The sequence below is a fragment of the Macaca nemestrina genome, chromosome 17, assembly GCF_043159975.1.
Source record: "Macaca nemestrina isolate mMacNem1 chromosome 17, mMacNem.hap1, whole genome shotgun sequence".
In the NCBI taxonomy this organism is placed as follows: Eukaryota; Metazoa; Chordata; class Mammalia; order Primates; family Cercopithecidae; genus Macaca; species Macaca nemestrina.
In genome coordinates, this window is record NC_092141.1 from 48,570,319 (window position 1) to 48,586,853 (window position 16,535).

Consider the following 16,535-nt stretch of genomic DNA (forward strand, 5'->3'; position numbering starts at 1 on the left):
AGGCTGGAGTACAGAGGCACGATCTCGGCTCACTGAAAACTCCGCCTCCCAGATTCAAGCGATTCTCCTGCCTCAGCCTCCTTAGTAACTGTGATTACAGACGCCCGGCACCATACCTGGCTACTTTTTGTATTTTTAAGTGGAGATGGGGTTTCACCATGTTGACCATGCTGGTCTTGAACTCCTGACCTCAAGTGATCACCCTCCTCGGCTTCCCAAAGTGCTGGGATTACAGGCATGAGCCACCACGCCAAACCCACATATTGTATATTTAAGACATTTTATTGGAGTATAGCAAACATACAGAGAAGTACACAAATAGTAACTTAAAAGCTCAATAGATTTTCACTAAGTGAACATACCCATTAATCTGTAGCCAGACTGAAAAAAACTGAACATCAAGAAATAGCATCCCAGACGTGCAGTCACTAGATCCCTCCCTACCAGCTCACTAACTTGACTATAAAGACTAAACGTTGATTTTGCTAGTTTTTTTGTTTTTGTTTGTTTGTTTGTTTTTTATGGAGTCTTGCTCTGTCGCTCAGGCTGGAGTACAGTGGTGTGATGTTGGCTCACTGCAACCTCTGTCTCCCAGGTTCAAACAATTCTCCTGCCTCAGCTTCCTGAATAGTTGGGATTATAGGCTCGTGCCACCACACCTGACTAATTTTTGTATTTTTAGTAGAGACGGGGTTTCACCATGTTGGCCAGACTGGTCTCGAACTCCTGACCTCATGATCCACCTCCTTGGCCTCCCAAAGTGCTGGGATTACAGGCGTGAGCCACCGCATCCAGCCTTTTGCTAGTTTTTGAACCTGTGCCTACTTTTTTCTTTCAACATGTTTGTGAGATTCTTCAATATTTTTTAGTGTAGTTGGAGTTCATTTTCATTCATGGCTGTGGGGAATGTATCATTTACTTGACAAACATTTATTGAGTATCTCTGTCTATATAAAATTCATATTATAGAAATAGTTTTTATAACCTATAATAAGTATTTATAAAATGTTTGACAATAGCTCATCCCTAGTATAACGTTAAATGTATGACTTTGAGAAGATCCAGTACCTTGAAAAAATATAAAATCACACATACCCTTCCCTTCAGGAAATATGAAAGGTAACCATCTAAGTCTATCTACTCAAAACTCAATTACTGCTAGTGGTAGATTTGGGATTATTTATCCTTTCTATGACTGTTTCTATTTTATAGCTACTATGAATTGTGCTGCCACAAACAATTTGTATGTCTTCTGGTGAACATGTGCATTTCTGTTGGGTATATACCCAGGAATATTGCTGGGGCATAGGACACATATATGTTCAATTTTAGTAGCTACTATGAAACCGTATTTCAAAATGGTTATACCAACCCATAATCCCATTAACAGTGTAATGAGAATTCTGGCTGTTCTACGTTCTTGTGAATCTTTAGGATTTTCTGTTTTCATTTTAGCCATTCTGGTGGTTGTATAGTGGTGTGGTACTATGGTTTTAATTTGCACTTTCCTGATGACTACTGAGGTTGAGTGTCTGTTCACACATTTACTGGCCATTTGAACACCTTTCCGTGTGAAGTTCTATTCATGCCTTTGGTCCACATTTTGTATTCCATGCCGAACTGTAATGTCTTCTGAATGTGGTTTTATTAACCAGCAAGTAAATAAAATCTGAGCTTTTATTCTATTTTTAGAAATCTGACATAAACTGAAATAGATGGTCCCTGACTTACGGTAGTTTGACTTACAAATTTTCAACTTTATGACGGTGTGAAAGTGATACACATTCAGTAGAAACTGTACTTGGAGTGCCCATACACCATTCTGTTTTTCACTTTCAGTACTGTATTTAATAAATTGCATTAGATAGTCAACACTTTACTCTAAAATAGGCTTTGTGTTAGATGATTTTGCCCAACTACAGGCTAATGTAAGTGTTCTGAGCTTACGGTAAGCTAGGCTAAGCTATGGTGTTTTGTAGGTTAGGTGTATTAAATGAATTCTCTATTTATGATATTTTCAACTTATGATGGGTTTATCAGAATGTAACTCCATCATAAGTTGAGGAGCATCTGTACATCTAAACGTTTAAGTTTCTGAGCTTTTTTGCAAACTAGTGAAGAAACTCGTGATAATAATTAGGTTAAAGGATGGTATCAAGAATTTATCCTGACTTTCCTATTTAAACTGTACCTCTGAGGAACTGAATAGTAGATAAGGGAAAATCTCTTCTAGGAGTACTCTATATAACTACATAAGGGATGACAGAATTAAAATATCACTATTTTGCAACTCTGATGAATTAATGGCCATAGGTTTTGAGAATCAATGGCTGTTAACATCATGAAAAAAGAGATACTCTTTAATGCTTCTTGATGGAAGAACACACCTATGAAGTAGTCTTGCCAAAGTCAACCTGAATCTAGACGACCCTCTAGATGCAACTATCAATTTATGGAAAATACAGGTCAGAGGAGTATGTTAAACTATACCATAGGACAACAAACAGCCCAATCCAGATTCTGGAAAACTCTATAGTACAAATACCTTGATTTGCTTTTATCAAATAAATTGCAAAAAAAAAAAAAAAGAGAATAAAACAGATGATGGAGGGGGAATCTATAGATTAAAAGAGACTTAAAAGACACATCAAGGCCAGGCATGGTGGCTCACACCTGTAATCCCAGCACTTTAGGAGGCGAAGGTGGGCAGATCACCTGAGGTCAGGAGTTCGAGACCAGCCTGGCCAACATGGTGAAACCCTGTCTCTAATAAAAATACAAAAAAATTAGCTGGGTGTTGTGGCAGGCATTTGTAATTCCAGCTACTCGGGAGGCTGAGGCAGAAGAATTGCTTGAACCCAGGAGGTAGAGGTTGCAGTGGGCCAGAATTGCACCATTGTACTCCAGCCTGGGCAACAAAAGTGAGATTCCGTCTCAAAAAAAAGACACACCAGCAAATCTCAATGTAGGTACCTTATTAGAATCCTAATTCAAAATTTTTTAAAACCTTAAAGATTTCATACTATTTATGAAAAGACAATTTCTGGTAATGGTGAAGTAGCTTCTATTAGATCACTCCTCCTACCAGTAACGATTATAAATTTTGAATTTTTTTAATAAAACCAGTTTTGAAGTACTAGAGAGCGACCAAAACCAGAAACTTCAGGAGACACAATCCTTGAAAGATGTGAAACACATTTGGGGAGATCTTTCTTTAATTATTTTTCCCTTCAGTGAATGCCCCAGTTTAATGTGTCAGGGAATAAAGCTCAAGCAGAAAGTTGCAGTCTTACTAGAATGAGGAAACACAGGTTGAATTTGAGACTGCTAGAATGACTAGAAATAAAGGGAAGAAATCTTGGGCATGATTGTGCCACAAAGAAGGGAATCCCAAAATGTAAGTATAAATATCCTTCCAATCCTTGGTTGACTCTTGAACTACTGTACATGGGTAAGGCATGTCTCCAGCTGCCCAGTGGAAAGCTGTAGCTGTAAGGTAGAAAGAGCTGAGAAGACTTCAGCAGCTGCCTATTGCTGGGAAAATAGAGTTTGGAGTTCAAGTTCTACTAAGTTAGAGGAACACTATGGCTTTCCTATTAAACCCCAGGAAGGCTACTCTACACATAAGGACTCTGTCACAGGACTAAGAGCAAAATCAAAATAAACCCATTCTAACAAAGTTGAAAATCAAGCCTTCACAAGATTAGAGCTATTTTCCAGTAATTTAACTGCCTTCCAGAATAAAATTCAAAATTCTTCAGAGGAATGTAACAGAATCTAGAACATGTTATTCACAATTTTCAGTATATAATAAAAACGAGATGTATAAAAAAACATAAAAATAAGACTTAAAGAGAAAAAGCAGCCAATTGAAAGAGATCCTGAGACAACCAAATGTTGGAATTGGGCAAGAACATTAAATACACTATTATAAACATGTTACAGATGTTACAGGAAACGATAAATATAATGGGTAAAGAGATGGGAGAATTTTAAGAGATACTTGAAAACTGCAACAAAACCAGAACTCTTAGAGCTGAATAATATAATACTTGAAATAAAATGTTTACTGGATGAGCTTGACAGCAGATTAAAAACAGCAATCAATAAATTGGAAGATACAATAATGGAAACTATATGAACTAAAGTACAAAGAAAAACATCATTGAGGAGAAATAAGTAGAACCTCAGTGACCTGTGAGACAATATCAGGTGGTCGAACATATATGTAACTGGGGGGTCAACTGGAGAGAGAGAAAATAGGGCAAAGTTTGAAGAAGTATTGGCTAAAATGGTTTCCATTTTATTTAAAAGATCTACCCTCAGACCTAAGAAGCTCAGCCAAAATCAAGAAAAATAACTACAAAGAAAATCATACCTAGGAACATCATAGTTAAGCTGATAAAAACTAGAGGTAAAGAGAAAGTCTTAACAGCAGTAAGAGCAAAAAGTTATACACAGGGGAATGGTAAGAATGATGGCAGACCTTTATTTAATAACAACAGATGCCAGAAGACAACATCTTCAAAGTTCTTGGGGGGAAAATCTTGCCAGTCTAGTATTTTATATCCAGTGAAAATTTCATTCAAAAATGAAAGTGAGATCTGGTGTCCAAAGAGACAGCAGATCTTCTGTCTCCAAAGATCTTGGAAGTCATCTTTCCCATCCTGACAACAAGGAATGCTGACAGAGAACTGAGATCATAATGCAAACTGTTGCCCCCAAAAGTGGAGAGAGAGAGATGGGCAGATATAGAGAATCACAACTTACAACAGCAGAAATCTCTGTGGGAACCAAATTGGGGTAAGAAAACTTAAACTGTTATTGATAAATTGCCAGAGGCACAGGATAGATGATTTGAGAGTTAAAGACTTCACAGGGAGCCAGTTGGAGGAGGATCCCCACACTTGTGTGAGTTTTACCTCCAAGAGCTCTACTAGGTTATCATTGTTAAAATCACAAAAATATCCCCTTGTGCTTCCAGGTGATGGAGCGGGAAAGTAGCCAATTTAAAATACGTCCAGAACATTCTGTTCTTAACAAGGCCTGCCCTCAAGAGAAACTACTTTATCAAAGCCCAGCCAACTGGGATTTTATTAGAGCCCAACCAATTTGTGGGAAGGGAAGTACCTAAATTCAGCTCCCTCTAGCCTTTCACATGGGGGAAGGGAAATGTCCAACCATATCCCCTCAATCCTTCCTGGTTCACCTAACAGGGGAGACAAAACAAAATAAAACTGAGAAGAATTTGAGAAGCCATATACATAGGCTTACTAAAAAATTGAGACCAAATTGTAAGACCATAGAATGCTTTCCCTCCCACTAAACCTTACCACATCACCTACATAATAACAGGGGAATATAACTTAAAGAACTGCACATCTCAGACATTATTTAAGAAAAAGTCTGTAGGGAAACCCAAAAATAGCAGAGGAGGCAAAAGCAAGGATGCCAGAGGAAACTGTGGCCTCCGACACCTGCAGGTACAGCAAATAGTAAACACAAACTAACCTCTAGACAGATAAACATAAAACCTCACAATAAAGCTATTTATTCAGTTCCTTTTACCAAGTACATCATGTCCAACTTTTAACAGAAAATTATAAGGCATATTAAAAGACAAAATGAAATTTGATAACATAGAGCGAGCATCAGCAGAGGATTCAAATATGGCAGAGATATTAGAATTATCAGACTGGGAACTTAAGACATTCATACAGCCAACAGACACATGAAAAAGTGCTCATCATCACTGGCCACCAGAGAAATGCAAATCAAAAACCACAATGAGATACCATCTCACACCAGTTAGAATGGCAATCATTAAAAAGTCAGGAAACAACAGATGCTGGAGAGGATGTGGAGAAATAGGAACACTTTTACACTGTTGGTGGGATTGTAAACTAGTTCAACCATTATGGAAAACAGTGTGGCGATTCCTCAAGGATCTAGAACTAGAAGTGCCATATGACCCAGCCATCCCGTTACTGGGGATATACCCAAGGGATTATAAATCATGCTGCTATAAAGACACATGCACACGTATGTTTATTGCGGCACTATTCACAATAGCAAAGACTTGGAATCAACCCAAATGTCCATCAGTGACAGACTGGATTAAGAAAATGTGGCACATATACACCATGGAATACTATGCATAAAAAAGGATGAGTTTGTGTCCTTTGTAGGGACATGGATGCAGCTGGAAACCATCCTTCTCAGCAAACTATCGCAAGAACAGAAAACCAAACACCGCATGTTCTCACTCATAGGTGGGAACTGAACAATGAGATCACCTGGACTCGGGAAGGGGAACATCACACACGGGGGCCTATCATGGGGAGGGGTTGAGGGGGGAGGGGGGAGGGATTGCATTAGGAGTTATACCTGATGTAAATGACGAGTTGATGGGTGCTGACGAGTTGATGGGTGCAGCACGCCAAAATGGCACAGGTATACATATGTAACAAACCTGCACGTTATCCACATGTACCCTAGAACTTAAAGTATAATTAAAAAAAAAATAAAATAAAACAACTATAATTAATATGCTAAAGGATCTGGTAGAAAAAGTGTACAATGTGCAAGAATAGGTGAACAATGTAAACAGAGATGGAAACCCTAAGAAAGAATGGAAAGGAAGTGCTAGAAATCAAGAACACTGTATCAGAAATGAAAAATGCCTTTGTTAAACTCATAAATATACTGGACAAACAGCTGAAGAAAGAATCAGTGGACTTGAAGAAATGTCAATTGAAATCTCCAAAACTGAAATGCAAAGAAAAAAATTACAAAAAGAGACAGAACATAATATCCAAGAACTGTGGGGCAATTACAAAAGGTGTCACATATGTGTAATGGGGAATACCAGGAGAAGAGAGAGAGAACCAGAAGAAATACTTGAAGCAATAATGACTGATAATTTCCCAAAATTAATGATAGACAACAAACCACAGATCCAGAAAACTCAGAGAACACCAAGCAGAATATATACCAAAAGATCTATACCTAGGGCTTGGCATGGTGGCCCATGCCTGTAATCCTAGCACTTTGGGAGGCTGAGGCAGGTGGATTGCCTAAGCTCAGGAATTAGAGACCAGCTTGAGCAACATGGTGAAACCCCATCTCTACTAAAATACAATAAATTAGCTAGGCATGGTGGTGCATGCCTGCAATCCCAGCTACTCAGGAGGCTGAGGCACAAGAATTGCTTGAACCCAGGGGGTGGAGGTTGCAGTGAGCCAGAATCATGCCACTGCACTCCAGCCTGAGAAGATCTACACCTAGGCATACCTACCATATTCAAATTTCAGAAAATCAAAGACAAAGAGAAAATCTTGAAAGTCAGAGAAAAAAATCATGTTACCTATAGAGAAGCATGGATAAGAATTACACTGCACTTCTCAGAAAACATGCAAGCAAAAAGACAGTGAAGTGAAATATTTAAAGTATTGAAAGAAAAAAACCACTAACCCAGAATTCTGTATCCAGCTAAATTACACTTCTTGTGAAGGAGAAATAAAGACTTTCTCAGATTAACAAAAATTGAGAGAATTTGTCACTAGTAGACCTACCTTCTAAGAAATATTGGCCAGGCATGGTGGCTCACACCTATAATCTCAGCACTTTGGGAGGCCGAGGCGGGTGGATCACTTGAGGTCAGGAGTTTGAGACCAGCCTGGCCAACATGGTGAAAACCTGTCTCTACTAAAATACAAAAATTAGCTGCGCATGGTGGTGTGTGCCTGTAATCCCAGCTACTCGGGAGACTGAGGCAGGAGAATTGCTTGAATCCATGAGGCAGAGGTTGCAGTGAGCCAAGATCATGCCACTGCACTCCAGCCTGGGTGACAGATTTCGTCTCAAAAAAAAAAAAAAATTGGAAGGAATTCTTCAGAAAATTATATAGATCGGTGTTGTGGGCTAACCTGGGTTTTTTTTTAAATTCAAAATTCATCGTAGAGCCTTTAAAGTGGTAATGAAGTTAAAATTGGGTCATTAGTGTGGACCCTAATGGATTGTGACAAGTAGTCTTATAATAAGAAGAAATTAAGGTACAGACAGACAGAGACCCCAAGCACATGCACACACAAATCAAGGGATGACCATGTAAGGACACAGGGAGAAAGCTACCATCTACAAGCCAAGGAGAGAGAAATCAAACCTGCTAACACTCTGATCATGGACCTTTAGCTCCCAGAAGTGTGAGAAAATAAATTCTGGTTGTTTAAGCCATTCAGTATGTGGTATTTTGTTTTAACAGCCCTAGCAAACTGCCAGAAACTCAGATCTACATAAAGAAAGGAAAAGCATTAGAGAAGGAATAAATGAAGGTAAAACAAAATCTTTTATCTTTATTTTTCTTAATTGATCCAACATATACTTGTTCAAAATAATAATAGCAGCAATATATTTAGTGATTATAGCTTGTGCATAAGTGAAATGAATGACAGCAATATTATAAGTGGTGGGAGGGACAAATTGGGAATACTCTGTTGCTATACGTGCACTACCCATGAAGTGGTATAGTGATTTTTGAAAGAGGATGTACACTAGTCATAAATATAAGGGAAGGAGGTACAAATAGGTGGAGCATAGAGGATTTTTAGGACAGTAAAACTATTCTACATGATTCTATAATGATGGTTATATGCAACTATATATTTGTCCAAACTCAGAACATACAACATCTAGAGTGAACCATAATGGAAACTATAGACTTTGGTTGATAATGATGTCAATGTTGATTTATTGATTGTAACAATGTACCACCCTGGTGTGGGATGTTGATGGTGAAGGAGACTGCATGTGTATGGGAGGGAGTATATGAGAACTGTCTGTACTTTCCTCTCAATTTTGCTGTGAACATAAAACTGCTCTAAAAAAAATAAAGTCTGTATTTTAAAAACCATTGCCTAATCCAAAGTCAAGAAGATTTACCTCTATTTTCTTCAAAGAGTTTTAACTGCTAAATTCAGTCTCGAATGCATTTTGAGTTAACTTTTATATATAAGGTAGGAGTCTAACCTTCCTCATTTTGCATGTGAGTATCTTTTTGTCCCAGTACCATGTGTTGAACTATTTCCCCCAGTGAATTGTCATTCACTCTTGTCAAAAATCAAATGACCATAAATGTATGGGTTTATTTCTGGACTCTTGACTCTATTCCATTGTCTATATATCTATCCTTATGGCAGTACAATACTGTCTTGATTACTGTAGTTGTGTAATAAGTTTAGAAATGGAAAGTGCGATAGTTGTGTTGAATCTGTAAATCAATTTGAGGAGTGCTGCCATCTTAATATTACTAAATCTAGGCTGGGTGCAGTGGCTTACGCCTGTAATCCCAGCACTTTGGGAGGCCGAGGCGGGTAGATCACCTGAGGTCAGGAGTTCATGACCAGCCTAACCAACATGTAGAAACCCCGTCTCTACTAAAAATACAAAATTTGCTGGGCATGGTGGCACATGCCTGTAATCCCAGCTACTTGGGAAGCTGAGACAGGAGAATCACTTGAACCCAGGAGGCAGAGGTTGCGGTGAGCCGAGATTGCGTCTTTGCACTCCAGCCTGGGCAGCAAGAGCAAAGCTGTCTCAAAAATAATAATAATAAATAATAATAATAATAATAAATCTTTTGATCCATAAACGTGAGATGTTTTTGTTAAATTCTTTTCTAGGTATTTTTATACTTTTTGATGCTTTGCAAATTAAACTGTTTTCTCAATTTCATTTTTGAATTGTTCATTGGTACTCTACAGAAATACAACTGAATTTTGTATATTGATCTTGTATATTCCATATTGATGTATTTATTGATTTTAAATTTTTAGTGGATTCTTTAAGATTTTCTACATATAAGATCATGTCACCTGCAAGTTTTACTTCTTTTATTTATTTATTTATTTATTTATTATTTTTAGAGATGCTCTCTTGCCCAGGCTGGAGTGCAGTGGCATGATCATCACTCACTGCAGCCTTGAACTCCTGGACTCAAGTAATCCTTCTGCTTCAGCCTCCCAAGTAGCTGGGACTATGGGCCACATCAGCATGCTTGGCCATTTAAAGAAAACTTATTTGGTTTTGCCCATTTCTAAAACATTTTTTTTTAGAGATGAGGATCTCACTATGTTGCCCAGGCTGGTCTCTAACTCCTGGCCTCAAGCAATCCTCTCTCCTCAGCCTCCCAAAATGCTAAGATTGCAGGCACTAACCACCAAGCTTGGCTCGTTTCTTCTTTTCTAATCTCAATGATTTATTTGTCTTGCTTAACTGCCTTGATTAGAATCCCCAGTAACGTTGAATACAAGTTTCAAGAGCAGACATCCTTATCTTGTTCCTGATATTAGGGGGGAAAGCATTCAGTTTTCTCCATTAAATATGATGTAAACTGTGTGGTTTTCATAGATGCATTTTATCAGCTTGAGGAAGTTTCCTTTTGGTTCTAGTTTATTGTTTTTTCGTGAAAAGATACCAGATTTTGTCAAATGCTTATTCTGCATCTATGGAAATAATCATGTAGTTTTAATTTTTATTCTATTGATGTGGTGTATTACATTAATTGATTACCGAATTAAATGATTGCAAGCTTGCATTCCTGGAATAAATCTCACTTGGTCATAGGATATAATCTTTTTTATGTTGCTGGATTCAATTTCCTAGTATTTATGGAAGATTTTTGTGTCTAAATTTATAAGGGCTATTGGTCTATAGTTTTCTTGTGTTATCTTTGCCTGATTTTGAAATCAGAGTAATACTGTCCTCTTAGAATGAGTCAGGAAATGTTTCCTTCTTTTATGTGTTTTGGCAGAGTTTGAGAGGGATTGATATTAATTATTCTTTAACTATATGTAGAATTCACCAGTGAAACCATCTGATCCTGGGCTTTTCTTTGAGGGAAGGTTCTAAATTCTTAATTCAATCTCTTCACTAGTTGTAGGCCTATTCTGATTATTTCTTCTTGAGTCAGTTTCAGTAGTTTGTGTCTTTCAAGGAATTTATCCACCTCATCTATGTTATCTATTTTTTTGTCATATAGTTGTTCACAGTAATAATCATTTTTATGTCTTTAAGGATGGTAATAATTTGACTCTTTGTTTTAATCAAGATAGCTAAATGTCAACTTTTGTTGAAGTTTTGAAAGAACTCTTTTGATTACTGATTGCATAGCTTACCTTTTCCATACTCTTACTTTCAATCTATTTGTGTTTTTGAATCTAAACTGTGTCTCTTGTAGAAGGCATATGTGATTGTTTTGTAAAAATCTTTTCTGCTAATATCTGTTTCTTGATTGGCATATTTAGCCCATTTACATTTTATGTGGTTACTGATAAAGTAGGATTTATGTGTCTCATTTTGCTATTTATATTCTAAGACTTAAGTATCTTTTGTTCTTCTATTTATCAATTATGATCTTTCTTCATCCTAGTTATTTTCTAGTGTACCATGCAAATTCCTTTGTTGTTTCTTTTACCATACTTTTAAATTTTTTAATGGTTGCTCTGGAGATTAAAATTAGCATCTGTTTTTGTTTCCCCCAATGTAATATCTTGCAAAACTGTAGTATGATATCACAACCAGGCTGTTAACAGTGAAACAGCAAAAAGCTGAACATTTCCATCACCCCATATATCTCTCATGTTGCCCTTTTATAGCTACACCTTCTTCCCTTCTACCTGTACGCCCTCCTTAATCCCTGAAAATCACTGTGTTCTATTAAATAAAAAATCTGGGCCCACTCATAGACATTTTCTTTGGCTGCTTTTTACCCTGTGTATTTTGCACACTTTGCTGTTTATTTACATATCTAGTCATTTTTTGTTGTTGTTGAAAATTGGATATTTTAGATAATACGTTGTAACAACTCCAGTATTTGGTCCATCTCTCCCCAAGGTTTTCTTGAACTAATTGTATAGATTCTCTATTCCCTGCCACTGAGTTCTCCTGAATGTGTGTGTGTGTGTGTGTGTGTGTGTTTTATTCTTGTTTTTGGTTTTAAGCATGGGTTTCTAGTGGTCCCTTCTGGGTCACTATAACTTAGTGATCAGCTAAGGACCATTAGATTACCTAAAATGCTCTACTATTATTTTTCAAGGATATCCTTTGAAGGTCCACCTTCAAACTTTAAGCAGTTCATAAGACAGCCTTACCTTTTTCTTTTTACTTGTGTAGGACCTCAAAGTCAGCCGGAGAGATTGGCTGGGGCCTTCTCCCTTCCCTATCTTCTGTGAGCATGATTAGCAACTTATTCATACAACCTTTTAGATTCCCCAGGAGTATATGAGAGCTTTTCAAAGTTCCCTATGCCTTTCTACTTCTCCAGGGTTTCCCGTTAAGTTCCTAGCCGGACTCTTGTTTGCCCCATCTGAAAGCACAGCCTTAGGTGGCTGTGATGTTGACGGAAGAAGACCGTTAGTGCTTCAATAGGGTTCTGGAGGCCCACTGCCCCTGCCGCACCCCTCAACTCTCAGTTAAATCAAATAGCTACAACACCCTGGGAACAGAGATTTCCCAGGTAGCTGTAGGTTGGAATAAAGTATTGACTCTGCTGTGGGATGTTGATTACTCAGGTACAAGTGATATATCTGGATTAAAAATATCTCTGGAACATATCTCATTTTCATCAATAAGACTGCCAACAATAGTTATAAAAACCACCTTCAGTAAATCCAGAAACATCAGAAACAATCCGTTTGGCACACAGCACATTTGCACATACATGTACAATCATTTCGGACTTCAGATTCTCACACATCTTCATAGTTTAAGAGAATCATTTCATTTAATAAGTTTAAAAATAATATCTGATTTTTGGTGTGCTATATAAGAATGAACAAAAGAATCAAAGTGAGCTATTTTTGAGGAATGTGGGTGATGGTTATATTCAATTAACACATATAATAAGTGACGAGGTAATTTCCTAACTTACTAATATAAGAGTGTAATATGAATGGATATGATAGGGCATAACCATAAAAGAGAAAACCATATTTGAAAAATAATTCAAATCATCTGGTCTCCACTACCAAAATAAGATTATGCTTACTCTCTTGTCTAAATTTCTTATCAGTCAAGACAATGGAACAAAACCTTGTTACAAAATATTTATTACGTTTCCAATTGGGAAAAGTAAATTTTAAATAATAAAATACACATCCCTGCCAGAACTTTTCAGTGTTCCCATACTGCCAATTTTACCTTCCTTGGAAGAAAGATAAGCTCGATTTTTTTTCCCGTAGAGAAGTATTAATTGTAAGGTGTAATTCACCAGCCCACAAAGAAATAGTACTTAACTACGTTCTTCCTGTGAGCACTCAATTAACTGTATGCTTATAAATGGCATTTCCTCTGAATGTATATTGAAACTCACCTTATAAAATCCATAGCAGTGCAGCATTTCTTGTTGCTAAGGGACTATGATACCACAGTATTTCATGATGTTAAAATAGGAATATTATAGTTTAAATTTCATATGCCTAGCTATCATCGGACAATTTAAACAATGAAGTGGGAAAATGTTCAACATCTAATTACATTATTTAATGCTGGAATAATGCATGATCCTGCACTTTCTTATAACGGACTAATTTTAAAGTAGTATCTACGTTCATAATATTTCCTTATCATCATTATGATTATTGTTGTTAGTTAATACTTAAGGAGCTACTACATCATGCCAGGCACTATTTTAAGTGGTTGATATGAATTAACTCATTTCACCCACTAACCCCTAACCCCATGAGTTAGGTATCATTTCCCCGTTTTGCACAAAAATAAACTAAAGCACAGAGAAGTTAAGTAACTTTCTCAAAATCACAGAATTTACAAAAAGGCAGAAGTTGAATTTGAATCCGAATGATCTCATTGCATCATTTACATTCTTAACCACTGCACTCTATTACACTGAGAAAACATTTTTAAAAATCTTAACTACATTTGGTTATCTGAGATTTGTTTTTTAAAGTGGTGATATTCACAGCACTTGAAGAACATACCTCGTCTTACCCATAGAATGAATATCTACTGAAAGTACTGAATATCTACATCCTCTGATGGAACTGTATTTATAACCAAATTGTTTACATTACTACTATAACTTTGAATCTACTTGGTTTAGGGATGTGCAATAGGAGTTTACATTGAGTTGGAAATCCGATCCTTATTTTACAAGACTAATCTTTGGGTCATGTCTTTGTCTCCAATGTATATTCAATCCTGATTAGGCTTAAATGAGCAGATTAAAAACACACAAAGAGATAAGACTGGCTTACTTTAACAATGCAAGTTTTAACGTATAATGTGGAAGCATAATGTGTCCAAATTTTTATGCTGCCATACTAAATGCCTTTTCAGTTTTGGCTTTGATACTTATGGTTTAATGTCAAGTGTACAAAAATACTACATTTGGGAATAGTTCATCTTTAATAGCATATCATACTATTTTTTAATCAATAAGAGAAATGGGCCTTATTAATCACATTTATCTATAGCATAGCAATACTTCATATATCTTCATTATTACATGAGCATAGTTATGCATGCACAGCCTTATCTGAAACTTCAGAACAAGCATAAAGTTACCCTTGATTCAGCAGTGTCTCCAGTCAGTTATTTCAGCCCCTATTAAAGAGAATGGTTGATCTATTCTATACTGTAAGTAGCTGAAAGAACATTATTTCATATTGTAGATGGTATTTAAAGATAAACTTATCTCCGTGCTTACAAAAATTTTTAAAAGCCTTTCATAAACCCTGAACTACCAGGTTTAACATCTCATTTTCACTTGTAAAGGTCTGATAGAAAGTGGATTGGATATTAAGACTGGATCGTGTTTTTAAAAACATTAGCTTAACATATTCAAAGGGAAAATGTAAGAATCTTTAGTCTAACATAGTATAGAGGAGCATAGACAATAAGTTAAAAAATAAAAAAACAGAGTAACAGCTTGCATTTGCAAATGCTTATGATGTAAATTTGTTATTTAATTTTATCCTCATAGACCTCTGTGAGGTATTACTGTCCTCATTGTCTGGATGAAGAAACTTTTAGGGAGCATAAGTGAAAGTTAGAAAGCAGTAGGCTGGGGTTTAAAATGTTCAAATTCAAATCTCAGGCTCAGATCCCTTTGGTTTAACGCCTCCTTAAGAATCAAAACATTTTCAAAAGAAAACATAATTCCTTGTTTTCAAATAAAACTATGTATAACTGGGAACGCTATTAACAAATCTCCACATTCTAAAATTCTGTGGGTTATTTTCCACTCATATTAATTAAATGTGAAATGATGCCTTTCAAAATGTTAACACCAGTTCATCTTAAAACAGAACTTCAATTATCCTATAAAATATGAGAATGCAATCTTTCCCATGATAGAGGCTATAACAGAAAAAAACATAGATCCTGAAGCTTCCTATTCTACGAGAAGGCTATTTTAAAAGAAACTTTAAAAATGCAAATATTTCCTCAGCATGTGGAAAGAACAAAGTAATTTTTCCCAGGCCTCCACATCTGTGGGAGTAGCATTGTTCCTTTGACAGTACATTCACAGTGCTAATAGGTGTCACTGCTGTACATCTGGTTTCAAGACAAAAGGTTTCTCTATATTCTTCAGTTGAACAATCGACCAAACAATCCAAATTTTAAAATACCAAGGACAACCTCCTCTATGTTGGACTGCCATTTGAATAAAGTGAGCAAAACTACAAGTTTTCCTGGAGGCACTGAGAGCCCCAGGTGTTGAATGATTTATAGTGATTCATAAATGAGCGCTTGCTACTTTTGGTAGAAATTAATGGTGCTGTACAACAGGGGTACTCATGGCAGAGGGAAGACAACAGAGCAAGAGGGAAGCTCTCTTACGCACCCCCACTCGCCCAGTCTTATTTGGGCTGGAATTACATTTGGGCATGGAAATCACTGTCCATTGAGTAGACAGAGGAGTGGAAACTCAGAATGGAGGAGATATTGGATGAGGTAGCTCAGAAAAATAGTAACAACATGACCTTCCACTTCAAATCATGGGTGTACATTGAAAACAGGAAGCATTTGTGTAATAATATGACTATCAATCTATGTAACGCTGTAGTTCTCAGAAACACTTCTTAGAGTCTTCCACATTGCAATAAGCCAAAAAATTCTTCACAACCACATATTCATTTTTTGATGAATGAGTACATTACCACAAGAAAGAATTTCCAATTCCAGAAAAAATATTGAAATTGGTCAAAGCTACAAAGTACTAAAGGGAACATTATTAGAACCATATGATCTGACCATATGTTTCTGCAAACATTTGTAGCCAAAGCATGAATGGTCCACTTTTGAGTGGGGAGCGGCAGGGAAAATCCCAAGTTATAGTTTTAAGTGTCTTTTATACTTAAGTATTGAATGAATAGATATTATCATAGAACTTCTTACAGGTTTTAAACAGCCAGAAAAGAGATTTTAAATGAATCCACTGATTTCAAAAATGGGGAAATAACAGATGTGGGTGATTTGAAGTCAGTATTCTGGAATAAAAGTAAAATATGCTTCTC

The 16,535-nt window shown here is 36.6% G+C and overlaps 1 long non-coding RNA gene across 3 annotated transcripts in view; it reads left to right on the plus strand.

Moving 5' to 3' along the window:
* The first annotated feature begins 4,702 nt into the window (after nucleotides 1-4,702).
* The window catches only part of LOC105476850 (uncharacterized), a 158,531-nt gene continuing 146,698 nt past the window's right edge, over nucleotides 4,703-16,535 (plus strand). For all 3 annotated transcript variants that reach the window (XR_011615683.1, XR_011615682.1, XR_984304.3), the window contains exons 1-2: nucleotides 4,703-4,803; nucleotides 8,264-8,333. This is a non-coding gene — a long non-coding RNA (uncharacterized lncRNA). The remainder of the gene's footprint in view (nucleotides 4,804-8,263; nucleotides 8,334-16,535) is intronic.